Source organism: Macrobrachium nipponense, chromosome 38 (genome assembly GCF_015104395.2).
Source record: "Macrobrachium nipponense isolate FS-2020 chromosome 38, ASM1510439v2, whole genome shotgun sequence".
In the NCBI taxonomy this organism is placed as follows: domain Eukaryota; kingdom Metazoa; phylum Arthropoda; class Malacostraca; order Decapoda; family Palaemonidae; genus Macrobrachium; species Macrobrachium nipponense.
This window is the reverse complement of record NC_061098.1, coordinates 4715287-4740956: the sequence shown is the minus strand read 5'-3', so window position 1 is coordinate 4740956 and position 25670 is coordinate 4715287. Positions and strand designations below refer to the sequence as shown.

The following is a 25670-nucleotide window of genomic DNA, read 5'->3' as shown; positions in this document are numbered from 1 at the left end:
ACGTAGATCGGGTGCTTGGTCGATAATCTCGAAGTTACCGACGATGTCGCTGCGGCGGATTCTTTTATTATGTGCAGTCCTTGCATGATTAAACACTGCCTCCTTCCTGCGCGAGAGAGATCCTCTTGGAGAGGCGCATTGACGTCATCCCGATGTAAGTTCCGAGGCATCCTCGGATTGGCACGTGTATCTGTAAATGACGTTCGTCCTCTTCAAGGGATCCTGCAACGGTGCGGGGTTATTTTTCATAATAAGACTGCATGTTTTTTTACTTTGTATAAAATATGTCAAGTTGATCTGCTTGTTGCTGTCGGTCGGGAACGTGATCCTGATTATTTCCCGTAGGGCTCCGCTCGTCTTCTTTATATCGCCGATGGAAGGTGCCCTTGTAGAAAAAATTAATTTTCTGCTGGGGTGGTCTGGGCGGGGTTCCTGTAGGTACCATTTTTCCATGCTCTTCCTGAAGACGTTCTGGATGCTTCGGTTGGGGTGTGTCCGTTGTTTACTAGGATCTGGGCTGCACGTTCCATCTCCTTATGGGTGTCTGCCCAAGTTGAACAATGGGAAAGAGCTCTCCTGACGTAGGCGCTGATGGTGGTGTCCCTTATAGCGTTCAGGGCATTCACTCTCGCCGTTCAGACACATTCCCAGGTTCGTGGGCTTCGTGTAAACCCTTGTAGCGAACGCACCCTCCTTCTGTTCAACCAGGACGTCAGGAAGGGAAGACGGCCATCACGGCTATATCGATGGTAAATCGTAAACGGCTGTGGGTATGGAACGCTTGACGTATTTCCTCGATCTCCTCCCTCGTTCCTGCTGCTGGATGAAAGTGTCATCTATATATCTTACGTATATAGATGGCTTCCTAATGCTCCTAAAGACACGCTCCTCCACTATGCCCATATAAAAGTTCGCAAACAGGACCCCGAGGGGGGATCCCATCGCTACACCATCGATTTGTAAGTACGTATGGCCGTGGTGGTTAATCAAGGGAGCCTTCTTGGTGCATATTTCCAGCAGAGAGCGAAGGGCGTGCTCGGGGATATTCAGCGGGTCGGTGGATGGTCTCTGTAGACACGTTCAAGGATCATTTCGATGGTTTCATCTACAGGAACGTTAGTAAACAGCGACTCTACATCCATCGATGCAATACTTCCTCCAGGGGCGCGGATCTTAAGGCTTGCAGAAACACCGCAGACGACTTCAAACTATGTGTGCTGGGGGTGTAGGGGGTGAGAATAGTATTAGTTGTTTAGCAAGGTTGTATGTGGGTGCTGGTAATTGGCTAATGATAGGTCTTAAAGGGTTTCCATGTTTTGTGAGTTTTTACATTACCGTAGATGTACCCAAGGTTGTAATCTCCAGAAATACTAGATAGGTGTAAGGTGTTAGTGGCTGCGTTGACAGTTTCTATGATTCTATTGGCTTCGCGTTTAATGTCGTCTACGGGGTTCTTAGTAATGCGTCGAACTTAGTGGTATCGGCGAGGATCTCGTCGATTTTTTGTCTATATTCGGTAGTCGTGATAAGTACTAGGGCTGCGGTCTTGTCGGCTCTCCTGACGGTGATGTCTTCGTTTTCTTTCAAGCTTTTAGCAGTATCCCGCAGACGGCGATCGACGATGTCACTTTTATAAGTTCCTTGGTCTGTAAGGGCTTCTGCTAAAGAGGAGAGGTTGAAGGGCGTCGGTGGTGTGTACATTCCCAAGGCTTTCTTGTTTCAGTATCGTCTCCGTAAGGTATTCTATCTCCATATCTTATTAAGGGGACGGGGGCGAGAGATGAAGTGCAATTCAGACCTTTCTTGAGTATGTCCCTCTTCTTCAGGAGATGGGGTGTAGGTGGTCAGGTAATATATTTGTCATGTTCTTGCGGCAGGCGTATTTTACCTCCATTAAGGTTAATTAGTTTTCTTGTAATGGTCTTCTGTTTCTTCAGGGCGTCTTTCTCCTCCATACGTTTCAGGCAGTCGACGATGTCTTGATGGTGCTGCACTGTGTTGGGAGGGCGTTGCTGCTAGTGCCATCATTATTATCCCCGGCATCCGAGGGGGCTGCTACAGGATTCATACCGCGGATTTCATATCATTTTACGAAGAGTTGTGCCCTTTCATTGATGAGCGTGGCTTTCTCTTGTTCTTTAGATTCTAGTTCTTGCTGCAGGCGGCTCCTCCTAAAGCTTCGCATGCCGGGGTGGCTGTTGCGTTGTGGGGTCTGCATGCCGGTATTTGTGTATGCTGAAACAGACCTTCTTTCAAACAAGTTTTATTAAAAATAATGGCAGAATTCATGATTGAATGATTTTGTACAATATTCTTTCAATTCTCCTAATGATTTGCCTTTCTGGCACGCTGGTATTATAAAGCAGCTGTCCAATATTCATCGTGCTGTAGGTCGTCAACGAAATTTCGGGCGGCTGGTGTTATCAAAAGCAAACTGGTTATAAGGGACAGGCTGGGGTCGTCAACAGGTATACAGGTTCCCGAAGATGGCCAAACGAGGTGGCCGAAACATGTTAGACGCCTTTTAAAAACCAGAAAGAAACGAAGAAATAACAAGAAATACCGGGAGAGACCCCCTGACGACTACGGCCTGTTCCCGACCTACGAAACGCACCTGTATCCTGTTGACGACTCCAGCCTGTCCTGATAACCAGTTTGCTTTTGATAAAACACCAGCCGCCCGAAATTTCCGTTGACGACCTACAGCACGATGAACATTGGACAGCTGCTTTATAATACCAGCGTGCCAGAAAGGCAAATCATTAGGAGAATTGAAAGAATATTGTACAAAATCAATTCTGTGAATTCTGCCATTATTTTTAATAAAACTTATTATTATTATTATTATTATTATTATTATTATTATTATTATTATTATTATTATTATTATTATTATTATTATTATTATTATTATTATTATTATTGCGTAGAGGAAACGTAACGACAAAATATTCAATATTATTGATGACGCCTATAATCGACCAACTCTACGGGGTTTAAACCTCATATTTCACTTACTCAGGTATTACAATTACTCGGAAATAAAGATAGGTATTTTTACTTACCTCTTCCTTTACAATACCCAGTATAAGTATGTGTGTGACTAACACATCTTAGCAACAACGAAAAAGCTGTCATCAGAACAATAGAGAAGAACCTCTACAAAATCAATGCAACTGAAGCAGCAGTAACATTTAAGAAAACATTATATTATTATTATTATTATTATTATTATTATTATTATTATTATTATTATTATTATTATTTTATTATTATTATTATTATTAATTGCCGTTCCTGACACATTTACAATTGTTTATAATTCTTCTTATATCTCGAGCTAGTAAATATTGATCTATTTGCGTACAGTAAGAAAATGCAAACAGTATTACGTATCTGCTACTGCGTTGCCTATCTTTTTCAAGTAATAATAATAATAACAATAATAATAATAATAATAATAATAATAATAATAATAATGATAATAATAATAATAATAATGGATAATAATAATAATAATAATAATAATAATAATAATAATAATAATAATAATAATAATAATAATGATTAGAAGAAGAAGAAGAAGAAACTTAAAATAGACACAAGGCACGCGAACACCTAAATAGATCCTGATGTTTTCAACCCAGAATCGTGAATGAATAGGAGTGGAAAGTTATTCTCAGATCCCACGTAACCCATTTTTAAAAACAAGCAGCTGTACGTAGCAGAGTCGCTTCGCTTACTTCGCTTACACTAGCAATGATAGCGATTTATAGAGTAGTTAAGCATTCGTTAATTTCTTGGTTTATTTCGTGTTCACACGGGCGACGACCGGTTGTAGCGAATTGTGAGAATTGTGAGGAATTGTTTGACGTACAGTTAGCTAATTAGTTCCTTTGATAGTGAAGTCATGCTTTCCTCTTAAAACTATTTGTAGACATAGCTAGTCACTCGCTTCAAGAGGAAATCAACGCATGAGAACATGTGTTTTTATAACGACAGCTCATGTCCTTCCAGTATTTGTATTTGTAGACTTGCTTGCTATCAAACTTTTTCTTAATTTATTTATAATTTACCAACCGATTAACTTTAAGGGAGAGAGAGAGAGAGAGAGAGAGAGAGAGAGAGAGAGAGAGAGAGAGAGAGAGAGAGAGAGAGAGAGAGAGAGAGAGAGAATTTCAACAACAGACTGACCGATAAATCTGTTTTGAAATGTTTTTCGACTGAAAAGTCAAGGACGGGAACTCTCTCTCGATTAAGCGACTTGCATTAATTCCATAACATAGTTTGACCTATTTGGAAGCACATTTGAATATTGTATTGTTGGATGCTGGAATTTTCGGCCCTCTCAAGAATAACAACTTATAATAATAATAATAATAATAATAATAATAATAATAATAATAATAATAATAATAATAAAAATAATAATAATAATAATAATAATAAAGATTCACAGAAATCACGACAGACACAATCAGACACCAACTAAAGAAAAATGCCAAACTGGAAAGCCCCAGGTCCCGATGAAGTCCATGGATACTGGCTAAAAACAACTTCAGAACAATTCCAGCATTGTATCACAATCACCATGCGCCCAAATGGATGACCACAGAAGGCATCCTTAGTCCAGAAAGACAAGAGTAAGGGAAATATAGCCATAACTACAGGCCTATCACCTGCCTACCAATAATGTGGAAGTTACTAATAGTATCATCAGCGAAAGGCTATACAACTACCTAGAGGATACAAACACCATCCCCCACCAAGAGAAAGGCTGCAGAAGGAAGTGTAGGGGCACAAAAGACCAGCTCCTGATAGACAAAATGGTAATGAAGAACAGTAGAGAAGGAAAACCAACCTAAGCATGGCATAGATAGACTATAAGAAAGCCTTCGACATGATACACACACATGGCTAATAGAATGCCTGAAAATATATGGGGCAGAGGAAAAAACACCATCAGCTTCCTCAAAATACAATGCGCAACTGGAATACAATACTTACAAGCTCTGGAATAAGACTAGCAGAGGTTAATATCAGGAGAGGGATCTTCCAGGGCGACTCACTGTCCCCACTACTCTTCGTAGTGTCCATGATTCCCATGACAAAAGTAATGCAAGGTACCAACTCAAGAAAAGAGGCAACAGAATCAACCATCTGATGTTCATGGACGACATAAAGCTGTATGATACCCTAATCCAGACTGTAAGGATTGTATCTGGGGACATCAGGATGGAGTTTGGAATAGAAAAATGTGCCTTAATCAACATACAAAAGGGCAAAGTAACAAGGACTGAAGGGATAAGCTACCAGATGGGACAACATCAAACACATAGATGACGGAATACAAATACCTGGGAATAATGGAAGGAGGGGATATAAACATCAGAGATGAAGGACACGATCAGGAAAGAATATATGCAGAGACTCAAGGCGATACTCAAGTCAAAACTCAACGCGGGAAATATGATAAAAGCCATAAACACATGGGCAGTGCCAGTAATTATATACAGCGCAGGAATAGTGGAATGGACGAAGGCAGAACTTCGCAGCATAGACCAGAAAACTTGGAAACATATGACAATATACAAAGCACTACACCCAAGACTAATATGGACAGACTATACATAACACGAAAGGAAGGAGGGAGAGGACTACTAAGCATAGAGGACTGCGTCAACATCGAGAACAGAGCACTGGGGCAATATCTGAAAACCAGTGAAGACGAGTGGCTCAAGAGTGCATGGGAAAAAGGACTGATAAAAGTAGATGAAGACCCAGAAATATACAGAGACAGGAGAAAACAAGCAGAACAGAGGATGGCATACAAACCACTGCACGGACAATACATGAGACAGACTAAAGAACTAGCCAGCGATGACACGTGGCAATGGCTACTGAGGGGAGAGCTCAAGAAGGAAACTGAAGGAATGATAACAGCGGCACAAGATCAGGCCCTAAGAACCAGATGTGTCCAAAGAACGATAGATGGATATAACATCTCTCCCATATGTAGGAAGTGGAATACGAAAAATTAAACCATAAACCACATAGCAAGCGAATGTCAAGCACTTGCACAGAACCAGTACAAAAAGAGGCATGATTCAGTGGCAAAAGCCCTTCACTGGAGCCTGTGCAAGAAACACCAGCTACCTTGCAGTAATAAGTGGTACGAACACCAACCTGAAGGAGTGATAGAAAACGATCAGGCAAAGATCCTCTGGGACTATGGTATCAGAACAGATAGGGTGATACGTGCAAATAGACCAGACGTGACGTTGATTGACAAAATCAAGGAGAAAGTATCACTCATTGATGTCGCAATACCATGGGACACCAGAGCTGAAGAGAAAGAAAGGGAAAAAATGGATAAGTATCAAGACCTGAAAATAGAAATAAGAAGGATATGGGATATGCCAGTGGAAATCGTACCCATAATCATAGGAACACTAGGCACGAACCCAAGATCTCTGAAAAGGAATCTGGAAAAGCTAGAGGCTGAAGTAGCTCCAGGACTCATGCAGAAGAGTGTGATCCTAGTAGCGGCACACATAGTAAGAAAAGTGATGGACTCCTAAGGAGGCAGCATGCAACCCGGAACCCCACACTATAAATACCACCCAGTCGAATTAGAGGACTGTGATAGAACAAAAAAAAAAATAATAATAATAATAAAATTAGTCTTTTCCCGTTTTCAACTTGTACACGATTTTTCGTAGACTTTTTATCAAAAATGATAATATTAACATTATTATTATTATTATTTTCACTTTTTTTCAACGATACTTTCATTCTACAAAACCCATTTAAATAACCTAAGCTAACCTGTGCACGATTATTCGTAGACTGATTATCAATAACAATAATAGTAACATATTATTATTATTATTATTATTATTATTATTATTATTATTATTATTATTATTATTATTATTATTATTATCATCACTTCATTTCAACGATACTTTCATTCTACAAAACCACTTTGAAAAAAAAATTCCAGTCCAATCTAACTGATGAGGAAATTCGACCTTCTGTTCCAACAGCATTAAGGCCAATATCCCGGTCACTCATCTCTCTTCACATTCCACTTTGCAGAACGGGAACAAATGGACGAAAGTGGAATTAGACGACTCACTTTAGAAACGGCTTTTGACTGCCCGAGGTTCCGTCAGATTTTAATTAGGGGATTACGCAGGGTGTCACCCAATGCCAGGAGGGCGAGGTTGGGGTGGGGTGGGGGGGTGTGTTTGTGGAGGGCGGTATGGACATGTTGTTAGGTGATTGTGTTTTTGTTTGTTTGTTGTTTGTATGTGTTTATGTGTGCCTTTGTATATATTTATATGATATATATGTGTATATATGTATATCTATATATATATATATATATATATATATATATATATAATATATATATATATATATATAGTGTGTGTGATATATATGTCCTTATGTATGTATTTATATCGTATATATATGTATAATATATATATCTATATATATATATATATATCATATATATCTATATATATATATATGTAGTATGTGTGTATATATGTCATAGTATGTATTTCTATACGTATATAGTATGTATAACATATATATACATCCATACATACATACATACATACATACATACATAAATACATACATATGTGTGTTTGTATGTGTATGTACTCTCAAACCATTTAATAAATTTGTAAACAATTTTATTGCAGATTTTTCAGATTGGCTTTCAATAATCCTTGGCCTAAGAATAATAGTTATTTTAACTAGCTTTACGAAGAAGACGAAAAATTATATGTCTAACTTATTTTCGTAACATATGACACCGTTGCTCTTAGAATGCCAGCAAACGCAAATTTGTTAGCTCACAGGGTCACGTGTTCATACGATTCGTAGATGCACTGTTGTTAGAATCTCCGTTAAAAAAAAAAAGGTTATAGGTTCATGGAAGCCTATTATACCAATCTTCATATTCTCTGGGATTCCCCGAAGAGTTGGATCTGGGAAGGAATAGGAAAAAGCTGTTAGTTCTGATGAGAAGAAGGCAGGGTTGGAAGTGATTGCTACAGTCAAGGTGCCTTCTGAAGTATTATAGAAATTGCTGAAGATTCGCGAGAGAGTTTGTGTGTTGTTTTTCTGAAAAAGGAAACTACTGTGCCGTCTATGTCTGTCCGTCCTCAGATCTCGAAAACTACCGCGGCTAGAGAGAGGGTGAAGAAGCATTGGATTTCTAAATTTGTTTTTGATATTAATATTGTTCTTGCAGTAATGAGCCTTGTTATTCATTTAAGTTATTTTTTAAATACATTTTTATCCATTTAATTAATCTCTCTTTTGTTTTCTGATAAGCGAGATCTAATCTTTCTGTTTCCCTTATATCCTCATACTTTTTCCTAATGAACACCATAATATTCTTTGGAAGTTTGAATTTTAAGTCAAAGGCCCCTTTGGTGGGCTTCTTCCATACGAATGGGGTTCATCTTCTTAATAATAATAATAATAATAATAATAATAATAATAATAATAATAATAATAATAATAATAATCTTCGGAAACTTGAATTTCAAGTCAATGGCCCCTGTGGTGGGATTGTCCCGTACGAATAGGTTTTTCATCTTCTTAATAATAATAATAATACGCCAAGTTTTGCTGTTGCAATTACGATCCATGTTGCAGACGTAATTACTTCTCTACTTGCACTGTAGGTCACAGGTGAACAGCAACAAACGCTTCCCTCGTAATTATTCATCCCCGAACATTCGCCTGATTTCAGGAACTACATTGCAATCAAAAATCTTTTTCCCCTCAGTCGCGCTGGAAGGCCTGTCATGTTCAGAACTCCTCTCTCTCTCTCTCTCTCTCTCTCTCTCTCTCTCTGTGTGTGTGTGTGTGTGTGTGAGACATGCCTAAAGAGATCTATAACTAACCCGCGTGGACGCCTGTGTTGAAAAGGGGTTGGTTTATTGTAAAGTTAAACGGAAAATGGTTTTAGTTGATTTGAGTTTGAGGGTTAGGTTTGAGTCATTTTCTGTATCAACTTGAATAATGATGAACTGTAATGAAGTGATTAGATAATAATAGCTAAAATGATTTTTAGATACAGTCACGATGATGATAGTCATTATAAAAGTAGTTCCCGTAGGGGGGTTAGTGCCATCATTGCACCTCACTGGGCGTACTGTAGTCATTACTGAAGATTCTTTGCAGCGTCCCTTAGACTCCTAGCTGCAACCTCTTTCATTCCTTTTACTGTACCTCCATCCATATTATCTTTCTTCCACCTTGCTATCCAGCCTCTCCTAACAATGAGGGTTTCCTCCTGTTACGCCTCTCAAACTTACCTACTCTCAATTTCCTTTCCAGCGCTGAATGACCTCATAGAGCCCAGTGCTTGGCCTTTTGGCCTAAACTCTACTATATTACATTCCTGTAACAGTAGTGGTCAGTAATGACAGTCATATGGGTAGAAGGTGGATTTTGAGTTATTGTAAATCCTTTAGGAACTATGCTTAGTTTCTTTAAAGGTTAATATTTTATTTGTAAAAACACACACACACATACACGCACACACACATTCTTTTTAATGCTTTACGTTTTGTTGTGTTATGTTATTCTCGACTCCATGTTTTTGTTATGCAAAATTGGGTGGAATATTTTCGAAAAGGCTAATGGTAATATTAAAGTGGTCAGAATTTAAATATTCGTGAGCGCTCTCTCTCTCTCTCTCTCTCTCTCTCTCTCTCTCTGAGAACTGGAAGAATTTTAAGCTAATTGTAGAATCTCGTTACAGAAACCGAGGTTACTGCCTTCAAACTTCGAGTGGGACACTTGGAAAGGATTACTTAGTTTTTATTATAGCGAAGCTTTTGTTTCTTATTGGTATTTTATTATAACGGCGTATTTGTTTCTTATTGCTACATCCTCATGAAATCTTCTTTAAACCGAAGATTCCGGATTTTCATAACAGCAAATGTTTTTTCTTGACGTTTCCGCTTCAGTGCCTCCATCCTCATTCTGCAAGGATGAAGGATTCGAGATGATTAAGCTGCTCTCTCTCTCTCTCTCTCTCTCTCTCTCTCTCTCTCTCTCTCTCTCTCTCCTTCACCTCTTCCCCTTTGCTTTGCTCCCAGAGTGAGAGAGAGAGAGAGAGAGAGAGAGAGAGAGAGAGAGAGAGAGAGAGAGATTGAATCTCCTTCATCCTTTACCTTGTAGATAATGACCTTCCTTTGCTCCCAGAGAGAGAGAGAGAGAGAGAGAGAGAGAGAGAGAGAGAGAGAGAGAGAGAGCTTTCTAAATGAGTTCCAAGAAGCTGCCTTGTTATTTTAGAAATGGTTCTGTGAAATTTGCCTTGGGCCCAGTCTGACGCGCGCGGTTGGTTTGGGGGGGGGGGGGGGGGGGGGTTGGCTTAATCTCGACCGTTCAGCCGCATATTAATGTTGGCGATGTCCTCTGTCTGAAATCAAGTCACTTTGAAGACAAATTGGTTCGTGAATGATGCTCTAATCACCTCCGATCAATGTTTTCTAGACTCGGCAGGTAGATGCTGATTTACGTAAAGTTTGTACATTGTATATATTCTGTTTTATTCTATTCTAATATAGTCAGTATTCCACGTTTGTACGTGTTTGTGTGGCTTCTGCTGCCAAGTAGTAAACACTTTCGTATTTAGTGCATAGCTTCACAATGCACTATACACTAAAGAGCGCAATTATCTCTTATGCTTTATGTCCACAACAGAAGTTTTGATGGAATGGAATACGAATTACAATACTAACATACCCCGGGCGAGTTCATAACATATAAGAAGAATAAAGAGATAAGAAATCACATTTAAATATTTTATTCTTTCTGAAGAGTGGAAAATAATGCCCTTGATTAATTCCAAGTTCTACGTATTAAGAATCCTTCCATATTTTTGCCATGTCTCTTATGAATAGTTTCCGCTGGTCCGCTGGTATAGTGGTGAGTGTCGTGGCTGCCACTCGGATGATGCGGGTTCGCGTCTCCCCCAGTGCGGTGAAAAATCACTGGCTCTGTATCATGATCAGTTACCGCTGCAGTGTGGGGTCTGCGGTGGGAGGTTGAAACCAATGTGCTTACAAAGCTTGAATTTCAAGTCATTGGCCCCTTGGGTGTGCTTGTTCCGTGTTAATAGGTTTCATCTACCGAAATAATAATAATAATAATAATAATAATAATAATAATTAATAATAATAATAATAATAATAAAAAATAATAATAATAATTAATAATAATAATAATAATAATAATAATAATAATAATAATAATAAAATAATAATACTATATAATGTTTCGTCTCTGTTAGAAGACACTCAGTCTGGTTTTGATTTTCGGTAGGCAAAAACTCCTCTTCTGAATATTTCTTTACATTAAAGATTTTTTTTTTATTAGCAAATATTAATTATGGGAAGGTTTGTTATTTATTATGTATCAGATGACTAGTATGGTTAGCAAATATTGATTAAGGGAAGGTTTTATGTTTATGAGATGACTCGTCTGATTAGCAAATATTAATTATGGGAAGGTTTGTTATTTGATGGTCATTAGCGAGTAGAAATCATTCATGTTGGTCTCATATTGTATGCTTCTTGAATTTCGTTGATGAATTGTAAAAATAGTATATGTTAGAACAGTTAATTATCTCAAGAATGTTTGATCGTCAGGTATGTATGTGGAACATATAATTTTATTATTTATCACAAAATAGGAAAACATTTTCATTTTTAGGTCTCCTCCAGTTATTTAGAGAGAGAGAGAGAGAGAGAGAGAGAGAGAGAGAGAGTTATTTTGTGGAGAGAGAGAGAGTTATATTTTGTTATGTTTTCTCTGTGATATAGAGAAAGATTCCTAGAGTGTTGTAGTATTTAAATGAGAGAGAGAGAGAGAGAGAGAGAGAGAGAGAGAGAGAGAGAGAGAGAGAGAGAGAGAGAGAGTTATTTTGTGGAGGGAAAGAGTTATATTTTGTTATGTTTTTTTCTGTGATATAGAGAAAGATTCCTAGAGTGTTTGTATGTGTTTAAATGAGAGAGAGAGAGAGAGAGAGAGATGAGAGAGAGAGAGAGAGAGGAGAGAGAGAGGCTTTAGTCTATTCCTTTTTATATGAACGAGACCCTCTTTGTAAAAGAAACATTTTACTTTGTTTATGTTCTTGAGAGAGAGAGAGAGAGAGAGAGATGAGAGAGAGAGAGAGAGAGAGAGAGAGGTGTCGCAACGCTCGCTTAATCTTATGGCAGTATGTCACAGACATTTGTAAATCCCCTCTCCTCCTCCCCCCCCCTCCCACCGCCTTACCAATTCTGAATAATCCTCTTGAGCTGAGTTGCATTAATAGACTTTGGGGTGAAGCTTAACTTTAGACTCGTAGTATCCAAGATGGCTGAATGATGATTGCGTCATCCGTACAGAAATGGGCTGAAGTTGCCTAAAGGCCTTTAATGGGGGATTAAACGTGATTGTAATATTCATTTTTTTTTCGTACACAAATTGAATATGCAGCACGTCGTAGTTTTTTCTTACTTATTTATACTCCTTACGTAAATACGCTTGGCATTTTTGTTACCTTATATTCATTATGTAAATAGGCTTAGCATTTTAGTTACCTTGGGCAAGTTTACGATAATTTAAGGTTATATATATATATATATATATTATGATATAATTATATATATATAATATTCACATAGATATATAATATATGTGTATATATATGTATATGTCTATATATGTATATATATGTGTGTGTGTATATATATATATATAATATATATATATATATATATATATATTATCCACACACCTATACATTCACACACCACCTTAAATGATCATAAATTTGCCCAAGGTTAATTATATATATATATATATATATATATATATATATATATATTATATATATATATATATATATAATCTATATTATATATATATATGGTGATACAATCCACAATGAAGAAATATTCCTATTGTAGTTTAAAATATATATTTCTTGTATAGGATTATTATTATTATTATTTTTTTTTTATAAGCTTTCGACCATCAACTGTGGTCTTGTTGTTCACTAAAGTGTATATGTCACCTCAAGGAACTAACAAGTAAGAGCACACATTGAGAAAACAACGGTTAGGTAACAAGCTAGTTCATATATGAATGATCAGGCGGTTGAGCCCTCGTTCTTTCCAGAATTCGTCCTGATCTTCGTGGGGGAATGTTTCTGTTGTCAACTGCTTGTCTATGGTGGTTGGGTGGTTTGTTGAGAAATGACCTGAGTGGAGTAAACAGGAGAGGAAGCAGCATCGTTATTGGCACTATATTTCTAAAGTTAGAAATTTTTCCTTTCCTACATATCTCTTCACAAATAGCTGTATTTTCTGTAATGCCAGTATTTCCTGCAAAGGTCTCGTTTAATGAAATTAACGCCCCTTCTATACTCGTCTCAAAGTCCGGTCGTTACATGCAAATCCTATACAAGAAATATATATTTTAAACTACAATAGGAATTACTTCATTGTGGATTGTATCACCATTTACTTAGAGGTACGACATAGTACCTGGCTTCTGCATATATATATATATATATATATATATATATACGATATATATATATATATATATATATATATATATATATTATAATGTGTTTGTGTAATTTAAGTAGAAAAATTAATGCAGTGATTATAAGTTTAAGTTATTATAAATCTCATTTATAATCATAAAGCAAGAACGAAAAAAGTCTCGTTAAAAATACAATAGACACCCAATTTAAATGTTTTCATAAAGATTCAATAGGTTAGTTTTAGGTGTGAAAAGTAAGGATTTATTTCTTGTATTCTCATGCTTCTTTTCTGTAAAGGATTTCGAGTTAATGTTTATCCTGTTTTGATGTGTACAGTAATCTTACAAATCAGTTTCTGGGTTAGGTTAGTATTGATCAGCTTTCTTGACAGATGAGTGGAAAACCAACATACTATAATATATTGATGATGGTTATCTATTTCTTTAGATACATCAACATTAGAAGCTTTCAGAACTTAAATGTATCGCCCTTTCATGTAATGTACTTCATAAGTGCTTGATAAATTCAGAGCAGTTATCTTTTTGACTCCATTCAATTGGCACCGAAGAGAACCGTTTTCTATGATGTATGTTTTCTATAAAAATCGTTTTCTGTAACTGTATCCTACCCTTAGATGGAAACTAAGCTATATATTCTTCTTCTTCTTCTTCTTCTTCTTCCTAGCTTAAACCCATTTTTATATATGGGGTCGCCATTGCGAATGAGTTCGTCCTCCATCGATTCTGTCCTGTGCCTCGTTCTCATTTATACCTTTCAATTCCATATCTTCCCCTACACAATCACGCCATCTCTTTCTTGGTCTTCCCTTCTTCCTTCTACCCTGTACTTCCATTTCCATCGTATGTCTTCCAAACATAACGTTCCTCCCTTCGTAACAGGTTGTCCATACCATCGAAGCCTTCCTTCCTGTATTTTCTTCGATATTTCAGCTACCTTTGTCGATCCTCTTATATACTCATTTCTAATCCTGTCTTCCCTTGTTACTCCGACATCCATCTCAACATTCTCATTTCTGCTACATCCATCTTCTTCTCCTGTTTTCCTCATACTTGCTGTTTCTGTTTCATATATCATTGCTGGTCTGACCACCGACCTATGGAAATTTCCTTTCACTAAGCTATATATTCTTCATTTTCATATAATTAATATATGGGTTTTATTTATTAAATTATTGTTATTAAAATCAAGAGCATTTTTGGATGAACGAATTTAGAAGTATACTACCACAATTATTCCTTTTAGAAAATTCTGCATGTTTTAAGAAGCGTGAATATTCATTGGCTATGAAAATTACAGAATATAATATTCATTTGGAATTATTGTATATGAACTGTGAGGATATATACATATATATATATATATATATATATATATATATATATATATATATACGTATATATATATATACTATATATATATGTATACTATATATATATATATATATATATTATATATATATATATATATATATATATATACCCAATTTGAATTCGCCGCGATGTCTAGGAGTAAAAAATCATAAAGAGTATGAAGTAAAAAATGAAATGTGATTTCCTTAGATATATTTAAGTGTGTGTAAATATATATATATATATATATATATATATATATATATATATATATATATATATACATATACATACTATATATATATATCTATATATATATATATATATATATATATATTGCTTATACATATATTGTAATTTATCTTTCTTTCGTGTCTTTCAAGATCTTTATAATAAACTACAAAATAATTATTAATATATGATCAGACTATTATGATTATTACTATATAAAATAGTAAACTACAGATTAAGACTATCATCATCACTATTACTGACTTATCATTATCACTATCACAGACTTTCTTTCCGTGTCTTAACGATCTTTATAATAAACTACAAAATAATTAATAATATAAATATGATACAGACTGTAGTGATTATTAGTATATAAAATAACAAACTACAGAATAAGACTATCACTATCACTATCACTGACTGATCATTATCACTATCAACGACTTATTTCCAGCGTCTTTCAGATCTTTTTAATAACCCACAAACCATTATTATTATTAAGATTATGATACGGACTATAATGATATTGCCATAGAATAATAATTAACAGAATAAGACTATCATTATCACTATCACTGATTATTATCACTATCAAAGAACTTCTTTTTTTTTTCCGTGTCCTTTCCAGATCTTTATAATAAATTACTAACTATTATCATTATTAATATAAAAATGATACAGGACTATATGATTATTACTATAGAATATAATTAACAGAATAAGACCATCATTATCACTATCACTGGAATGATCATTATCACTATCAAAGACTTTCTTTCCGTGTCTTTCCAGATCTTTATAATATTACTAACTATTATACCTTATTAATATATAAATATGATACAGACTAATGATTGATTATTACTATAAAGTGATAAACTACAGATTAAGACTATCATTATCACTATCGCTGACTTATTATTATGAGTATCATTGATTTTCTGTCTGTGTCTTTCCAGATCTTTATAATAAATTACTATTATCATTATTAATATAAATATGATACAGACTATTATAATAATTACTATAAAATGATAGACTACAGATTAAGACTATCATTATATTATCACTGACTGATCATTATCACTATAACAAAGACTTTCTTCCGTGTCTCTCCAGATCTTTATAATAAATTACTAACTATTATCATTATTAATATAAATATCATACAGACTATGATGATTATTACTATAAAATGATAGACTACAGATTAAGACTATCATTATCACTATCACTGACTTATCATTATGAGTATCATTGATTTTCTGTCCGTGTCTTTCCAGATCTTTATAATTAATTACTATTATCATTATTAGTATAAATATGGATACAGACTAAGATGATTATACTATAAAATAAAAATATAAACATATAAATTAAGACTATCATTATCACTATCACTGACTTATCATTATGACTATCATTGATTTTCTGCCCGTGTCTTTCCAGATCTTTATAATAAATTACCACTATCATTATAATAATTACTATAAAATGATAGACTACAGATTAAGACTATTATTACCATTATCACTGACTTTATCATTATGACTATCATTGATTTTCTGTCCGTGTCCTTTCCAGATCTTTATAATAAATTAACTATTATCATTATTAATATAAATATGATACAGACTATTATAATAGTTACTATCAAATGATAGACTACAGATTAAGACTATCATTATCACTATCACTGACTTACCATTATGAGTATCATTGATTTTCTGTCCGTGTCTTTCCAGATCTTTGTAATAAATTACAATTATCATTATTAATATAAATATGATACAGACTATTATAATAGCTACAATGAAATGATAAGACTACAGATTAAGACTATCATTATCACTATCACTGACTTATCATTATGACTATCTTTGATTATCTGTCCGTGTCTTTCCAGATATTTATAATAAATTACTATTATCATTATTAATATAAATATGATACAGACTATTATAATAGTTACTGTAAAATGATAGACTACAGATTAAGACTATTATTACCATTATCACTGACTTATCATAATGAGTATCATTGATTTTCTGTCCGTGTCTTTCCAGATCTTTATAATAAATTACTATTATCATTATTAATATAGATATGATACAGACTATTATAATAGTTACTATCAAATGATAGACTACAGATTAAGACTATCATTATCACTATCACTATCACTATCACTGACTTTCTCTCCGTGACTTTCCAGGCCATGTCTCGACGGCACCAAGTTTGGAGAACAACATGGACACCCTTGGGGTGGAAGGCCCCTCCCGGAGGGGGAGCCAGGCCGGCCAGAGGTCGACCAGCCCCTCCCCCTCGTCCAGGTCGATGGTCGAAGGAGAGGCGCCCCTCCACCAAGAACGCCACGGGCATCTGGCTGCCCACGCCTTCAACCTTATGGTCACCGTGCCCAAAACAGTGAGGTTCTTGGTGGTTTGTGTTTTGTGTTTGTGTTTGTGGTTGCCTTGTGTGTTTGTGTGTTCATGTTTGTGGTTACGCTTGGGCTCGTCTGTTGATGCTTTTGTTTATGTCTCTGTGTTAGTGTTTCAGTTTGTGTTTATGTTTTTATAAAGTTTCTCCGTTTTTGTATTTGTGTTTTTTTTGTGTTCATGTTTGTGGTTACGCTGTGGCTTGTGTGTTGATGCTCTTGTTTATGTCTCTGTGTTAGTGTTTCAGTTTGTGTTTATGTTTTTTTTATAAAGTTTCTCCCGTTTTTCGTAATTGTTTGTGTTTTTTTTTTGTGTGTGTTCATGTTTATGGTTACGCTGTGGCTTGTGTGTTGGTGTTTTTGTTTATGTTTCTGTGTTGATGTTTTTGTGTCTGTTTATGTTTTTTAAAGTATCTCCGTTTTCGTATCTGTTTGTGTGAGTTTAAGGTTGCGCTTTGTGTTTTTTGTTTGTGTGTTCATGTTTGTGGTTACGCTTGGGCTCGTGTGTTGTGCTTTTGTTTATGTATCTGTGTTAGTGTTTCAGTTTGTGTTTTATGTTTGTATAAAGTTTCTCCTTTTTCGTATTGTTTGTGCGTATAGATGTTTCTTTTGGTTTGTGTTTATTTTTGTGTTAAAATTGTTTTTTTATTTGTGCTTGTATTTTTGGCTATGTTTATGATTCTATTGTATATTGTGGCTGTTTTTGTTTCTATGTTTATGTTTGTGTATTTATTTTTGTGTGTGTGTTTCTAGGTTGTTATTTTTTTATGTGTTTTTTTGTTTCAGTGCTTATGTTTGGCTTTTGCATATATCACAGTATCCATTTAGCAAAGCTGTTACTTGTTTATATATATATATATATATATATATATATATATATATTTGGGAAAGTTGTTTCTTGTTTATTTATTATATACTCTATATATATATATATATATATATATATATATACATATACATATATATATATATATATATATAATATATATATATATATATATAATATATATGTATATATAACATACATATATATATATATATATATATATATATATATATATATATATATATATATATATATATATACATACATATATATATTCGTGTGTGTGTTTGCAGCCCTGCTAGATTTCACCTATAAACTCTCGCTGAATGATAAATCTGGCCCCGCCCCCCAAAAAAAAATTCCAGAATGCTGTCGGCCTTACTAACGAGCAAACACCACAACACTCGAGTTCCGAAAACATTCCAGTCGTTTTGACGAAATTACGCTGAAGACTCAGCTTTAGAGGGCGAACATTAACGAATTCCCCGAATCGTCGTCGTACTGGAGCGATTTAATTGAATCTGTTATGAAATCGTTCGGTTTAATGGCAAAGAAGTGGTAATTTTTTTTTATGGGAACTTTATTAGCTGGTGATATTCAGATTAAAAACTGTAATGGAAAAGTAATGGTAATTTTTTTGGTTTTTTTATGGAGGGGGTTATGAAAAAAATGTGTAATGGTAAAGAAGTGGTAATTTTCCTGGGTTTTTTAATGGTGGGATGGGTTTGCTGGTGATATTCAGAAAAAAAACTGTGTAATGGCAAAAGTAATGGTAATTTTTTTTGTGTTTTTTTATGGATGGTGTTAGCTGATATTATCCATAAAAAAATTGTGTAATGGTAATTTTCGTGTTTTTTTATGGTTGGGTGTTAGCTGATGATATCCATAAAATATTGTGTAATGGAAATGTATATATACATGGTTTTGTTTTATAACGTCTGAAAATTGTTATTATTAGCTTCGTGGATTAGAGACTTTTCATGTTTTTTTTTTTGCTCAAATGGTAAATATTTATAAGCACATCATGAGTTTTCAGAATATATATTATTTATGAATATTGATTGCTGTATATTTCTGTATTCGGTGAATATAGTAATGGGTTAGATTACACTTGTTTTGGCAGACCAAGCACACACACACACACACACACACACACACACACACACACATTGGCCTTAGGAGTGTCTTCTGAAACTGATATGAATTATGTGTCATAAATTAATTTTTTAAGTAAATAAATTTATGTATCATCAATGAATTTTGGAAGTTGAAAAAATGCATTTACACTATTTCTAAGTTTTCTTTTGTAATATATAATCGCCGCTGCGTAATTTATCTCCTTTGATTACCAATCAGTCCGCTTTTTCATTACCTAGTTATCAAGTTTTGTTTTATTTTTGGGACGAATTTAAAAATAAAAAAAATTCACATTAATACAATACATTTAATTTTGGGAGACGTTAAAAAAATATTTACTTTAATATATTGTTTTTTTTGGGACATTTAAAATAACAAAAGTAATTTGTTTTAATATGATTTTTAAAATGTTGGGGAACATTTAAAAATACCAAAAAAAAAAAAATTACTTTAATATATTTTTGGGGGACATTTAAATAATAAAAAAAAGTACTTCAATGTATTTTTATTTTATTTTGGGATGCATTTAAATATAAAAAAGATGATTTGCTTAGTATGATTTTTTAAATTTGGAACACAAAAAAAAAAAAATATTTTAGACATTATCCCTCAGGCTGGATGCTCCCGTTTCGAGTAGTGCAAATCACAGCTGCATTTGTTATCTATATTTGCATGGAAACCCCCGTCCTACTGTCAGTTTTGGGTTATTCATGGAACAACTTGTCCTTCAGAATGTGCAAGAATAGTTTTATATGGGAAAGCTATATTGGCAATTGCAGCTGCTGTTCTCTGTGGAATATATCTTTTGAATTTGCCGGCTGCAATTCGACTTTTCATCTTTTACAAGGCTGTATAAAGGAATGCATATATATATATACGTATTCTGTATATATATATATATATATATATATATATATATATATATATATATATGTATATATATATATATATATAATATATATATATATATATATATATATATATATATATATATATGTATATATATATATATATATATATATATATAGTATATATATATATATATATATATATATATATAATATATATATATATATATACGTTGTGTGTGTGTGTGAATGAGAGAGAGAATAGTCTGTAAAAAGAATGTTTAGCATCTTTGCCAATGAACATGAATAATGAAAATTTTTGCGTTATGAACATGGCGAATAATGAACTTTTTGTGTTTATAACATTTTTGCGAATTTAATGAAACTTTTGTGAATAATGAACATTTTGTGAATAATGAACATTTTTGCGAATTAATGAACATTTTTGTTTGCGTTTAATGAACATTTTTGTGAATAATGAACATTTTTGTGAATAATGAACATTTTTGCGAATTATGAACATTTTTGCGTTTAATGAACATTTTTGTGAATAATGAACATTTTTGTGAATAATGAACATTTTTTGCGGATAATGAACATTTTTGTGAAATAATGAACATTTTTGTGAATAATGAACTTTTGTGATAGAACATTTTTGAATAATGAACATTTTTGTGAATAATGAACATTTTTGTGAATGAACATTTTTGTGAGTAATGAAAGGCTATTTCTGATCGGCTGAATATCGAAATATATTACGTAGTTATTAAGCTTTTTTACTATATTTTTTTTTTTTTTGTTTTTTTTTTGCTTTCCATTTGAACGTAAACATACGAACTTATAATAACACCTACTTTATTATCGATTTGCAGATGACAGTAAATGTGTCTTTGTGCTTTATCAGTATTCTCCAAGTATTTCTCTAATGTAGTCTGTATCAATTAACTCTCTCTCTCTCTCTCTCTCTCTCTCTCTCTCTCTCTCTCCTCACATACGGGTCGGGTCTGAACATGATTGCAGTGGTATTGGTGTCATTGTTTTTTTTCCTCAAGAAAATGGAAGAAAGAAGGGTCTGTATGTTGGTGACAGGTTCGCTGGCTTGCTTTCCCCCCCCCCCCTCCCCCCCCCCCCCACCCCCTCCCCCCCACCCCCTTACCATGCCCTACGTCCGCTCCCAACTGCCCACCTTCAGGAGAGCAGATAAACTATTTTTGGAGAACATCTACCATAGACAGATATTTTCCTTATATTTTAAATGATATTTTTCAAGTCGGCAATATTTCTTTATTCTAATAATTTAAATTTTTCTTTCTTTTCAATAAATTCAAAAGACAGCATTAATTTGTTCCTGTCGTTAGATTTTCCTTTTTTTTCTTTTTTTTTTGTCCAAAAATAAATGATTTCAAAACAATATTTTTTCTTGCCGGTAAATATTTCCCCATTTTGTCAATTAATGTATTCAAAAGTCAAGATTTTCATTCCAGCAGTTAAACGTTCTATTGTTTTCAATTTATGTTTTCAAAAGCCAAACATTATTTTTTCTTGCAATTAAATTTTCCATTATTTTAAAGTAAGTTTTTCACAACATAACATCATGTCTTCACGCGAAAGTCTTTTGGCAGGAATTTAAAGTGTCACTGTGACGACTGCTTGATTCCATTACTAAAAAAAAAAAAATTTAACTGCAAGAAAAGACTGTTTTCTTGAAAACATTCAGTGATTTAAAAAATGGAAAATTTAACGACAATAAAAAAATAAAGCTGCCTTTTGAATTCATTAAAAAAAACGTACAATTTAAAGTAAGAAAATAGAAATATTGTTGACTTGTAAAAAAAATCGAGTCTTGAAAACATTCATGATAAAAAAATGGAAAATTTAACGACAATAAAAAAAATAAAGCTGTCTTTTGAATTCATTAAAAAAACGTAAAATTGAAAGTAAGAAAATAGAAATAGTGTTGACTCGTAAAAAAAATCATTTGAGTCTTGAAAACATTCAGTGGTAAAAAATGGAATATTTAACGACAATAAAAAAATAAAGCTCTCTTTTGAATTCATTAAAAAAAACGTAAAATTCAAACTGTAAGAAAATGGAAAATTGTTGACTCGTAAAATTTGAAATATAAGGAAAATTTAACCGCTGATATCTTCACCACCATAACGAAAAATATTTGTCTTTGTTGTGCAGAACATCACTCCCTGGATATCCCACCCAAAGGATACCATTTTAGGTCATGTCACGGACAGCTGGAATTACAAGAACTGACCTGGTGCCCACATTCCTCACAAGGGATTGACCTCTGCTGTCTTTCGCGTTCTCTCTGGAAATTGCTGCTCTTTTTGCTCGTTTTGAGATATTTATAAGTATTTGTGAAACTGAAACTGATGCCCGATGGTATGTGTATTAATATTTTCCATCCGGAGGGCTTAAGGTTACTTGTGTTGTGTGTGTGTGTGTGTGTGTGTGATGTTTCGATAGATGAGTGGGTGAAAAAGGAGATAACGAATTTCTACTAATATTTTTTTTTTCATCCGTTTTAGCTAAGTTAAATGGAACCATGATGAACACAGTGCAAATTCGTTCATTTGCACTGTATTGTGTATTTACACACACACACACACACACACACACACACACACATACTCGAATACACACGCATGTTTCGCAGGAGGGTCAGTATTATAATACGATTTGTAAATGAACACCATATTTTTTGTAAGCTTGGTAGCCAATGGGATAAGTTATATTTATGACAAATCGTCTGAATGCGATGATGTCAGGTCGAGCAGATGAGAGACATGGCTATATCTTAATGGTATAGGAGATGATAGCAATGGATGGAAAAATCCTTAGGAAGTAATTGAAGCCAAACGCGAACGATAAATGATTATGCGTAAAGGATTGTTGTTTTACATGGTGGAGAGAGAGAGGAGAGAGAGAGAGAGAGAGAGAGAGAGAGAGAGAGAGAGTAGGCTTGGGTTTGTTCACCTTTGTATACGAATAAGCTTATGTGAAAGAAGTATTTGACCCCTGTGTGTGTGTTTGTGTTTGTTGGTGGTGTGTATGAGAGAGAGAGAGAGAGAGAGAGAGGAGAGAGAGAGAGAGAGAGTGGGGGGGGGGGGGGGGTTTGGTCTAATAAAAACCTTTTGTACATTGAGGTTCTCTTTGTAATAGAAATATTTGGCCCTCTGTGCCTGTGTTAATATGTGCGTGTGAGAGAGAGAGAGAGAGAGAGAGAGAGAGAGAGAGAGAGAGAGGGGAGGTGGGGACATATAGCCATCATGTCGGATGTGCCGTGCTGTTGTTGCCAGATGTACGACGATGCCCTGAACACGTGGCCTTCATCGTATTGATTTGGGCACCATTCAGGTGGCTCTCTATGAATGGCTCTCTCTCTCTCTCTCTCTCTTCTCTCTCTCTCTCTCCAGGAAAACCTGAACCGTTTTCTTTGAGGTGAAATCCCCCGTTTCCTGTTTGATTGTTTTTGTCTATTTGTCTGTTTGCTCTCTGAGGGAGGAAATTGGAATTCTCTCTCTCTCTCTCTCTCTCTCTCTCTCTCTCTCCTCTCTCTCTCTCTCTCTCAAACCGGCGACGGTTCCATTCTGGCCAAACGAAGCTCAAAGTCCTCCTAGCTCATATATACGTGCCGTGATAGAACACGCGTATGGCTAGCTCTCTCTCTCTCTCTCTCTCTCTCTCTCTCTCTCTCTCTCTCTCTCTCTCTCTCTCTCTCGATCGGGTTCTGAATTGATTGCATCGGTTGATGCGATTATATATATATATATATATATATATATATATATATATATATATATATATATATATATATATATATATATATATATATATATACATATATATATATATACATATATATATATATGTATATATATATATATATATTTATATATATATATTCTCCGCATAGATCACTATCATCTACATGAACGAAAATCCACAATTCATATTTTTACATTTTCAGTAATTACTGTATTTGCACAGTACACATCAATGGTATTCACTCAAAAAAACGTAATTACCAGCTTTCATACACGAGTTTTGTCTTCCCGTTCGGTGATGTACCATATTTCGTCCTCATTATATTCATCATGATACAATGACATCCCATATCTTCATTATCTTCATCATCTGGTAATGTGACGTGCCATGTCTTTATTATCTACATCATTTGACGTAGTGATCCACCATATCTTCGTTATCTTGGTCATGTGATATAATGTCGTACCATATCTCCAGTATCTTCATCATTTGACATAGTTAGGTATCATTTCTCTATCATCGTTGTTCCCATGATGCTCTGATAAAAATAACAATAAATATTTAAGCTTTCAGTGAAAGCCCGTTTCCTTCTAAGGAGGGTATAAAATAAATGCCAGCAGTTGGTTCTGGTAGATGCTGTTTGCAAGCAAGACCAAGTGTTTAATTGTTGGGAGTTTTTCTGTTTTAAAGTGTAGAAGCGACGAAACTGTCTATACTTGGTATACATGTTATTATTTTCTCAGGACTAGGGTATCGGGCATTGTTCATTAATTTTGCCTTAGGAAATCTAGTTATTATTATTATTATTATTATTATTATTATTATTATTATTATTATTATTATTATTATTATTGAGAGGCCTGTGTTGCATATTTTCCAACTTGCTTTTCATCGTACATTATTATTATTATTATTATTATTATTATTATATTATTATTATTATTATTATTATTATTATTATTATTATTATTTTTTTTATTTTTTTTTGTCTATCACAGTCACCCTATTCGACTGGTGTTGTTGATAATGTGGTTCCAGGTATATTATTATTATTATTATTATTATTATTATTATTATTATATTATTATTATTATTCCCAGAAGCAAGGAGGGCGGGGCAGAAGATTCTGCCATCAGTCTGGGTAAGCTGACACCTGACCTGCTCTGCAGTAACCACTACGAGGCCTGACATTTCTGACCAGTCCGATACCTGTCTCAGCGTACCTGTCGGGTGAGTACTGAAGGGCATGAACGTCTTTGCTGAGTTACTTTTATCGTTTTTTTCTTTTTTTGCATATTTTATGCGAAATGTTCGTCATGGTAGGTTGTTGATATTTAATGTTTATGTGTTTTTTACTTTTTATATATATATATATATATATATATATATATATATATATATATATATATATATATATATAAACACACACACACACACACACACACACACATATATA

The 25670-nt window shown here is 34.1% G+C and overlaps 1 pseudogene; it reads left to right on the top strand.

The window, feature by feature from the left end:
• LOC135209504 (uncharacterized) overlaps positions 1-25448 on the top strand; it is a 125309-nt pseudogene extending 99861 nt beyond the window's left edge.
• Positions 25449-25670: the final 222 nt, after the last annotated feature.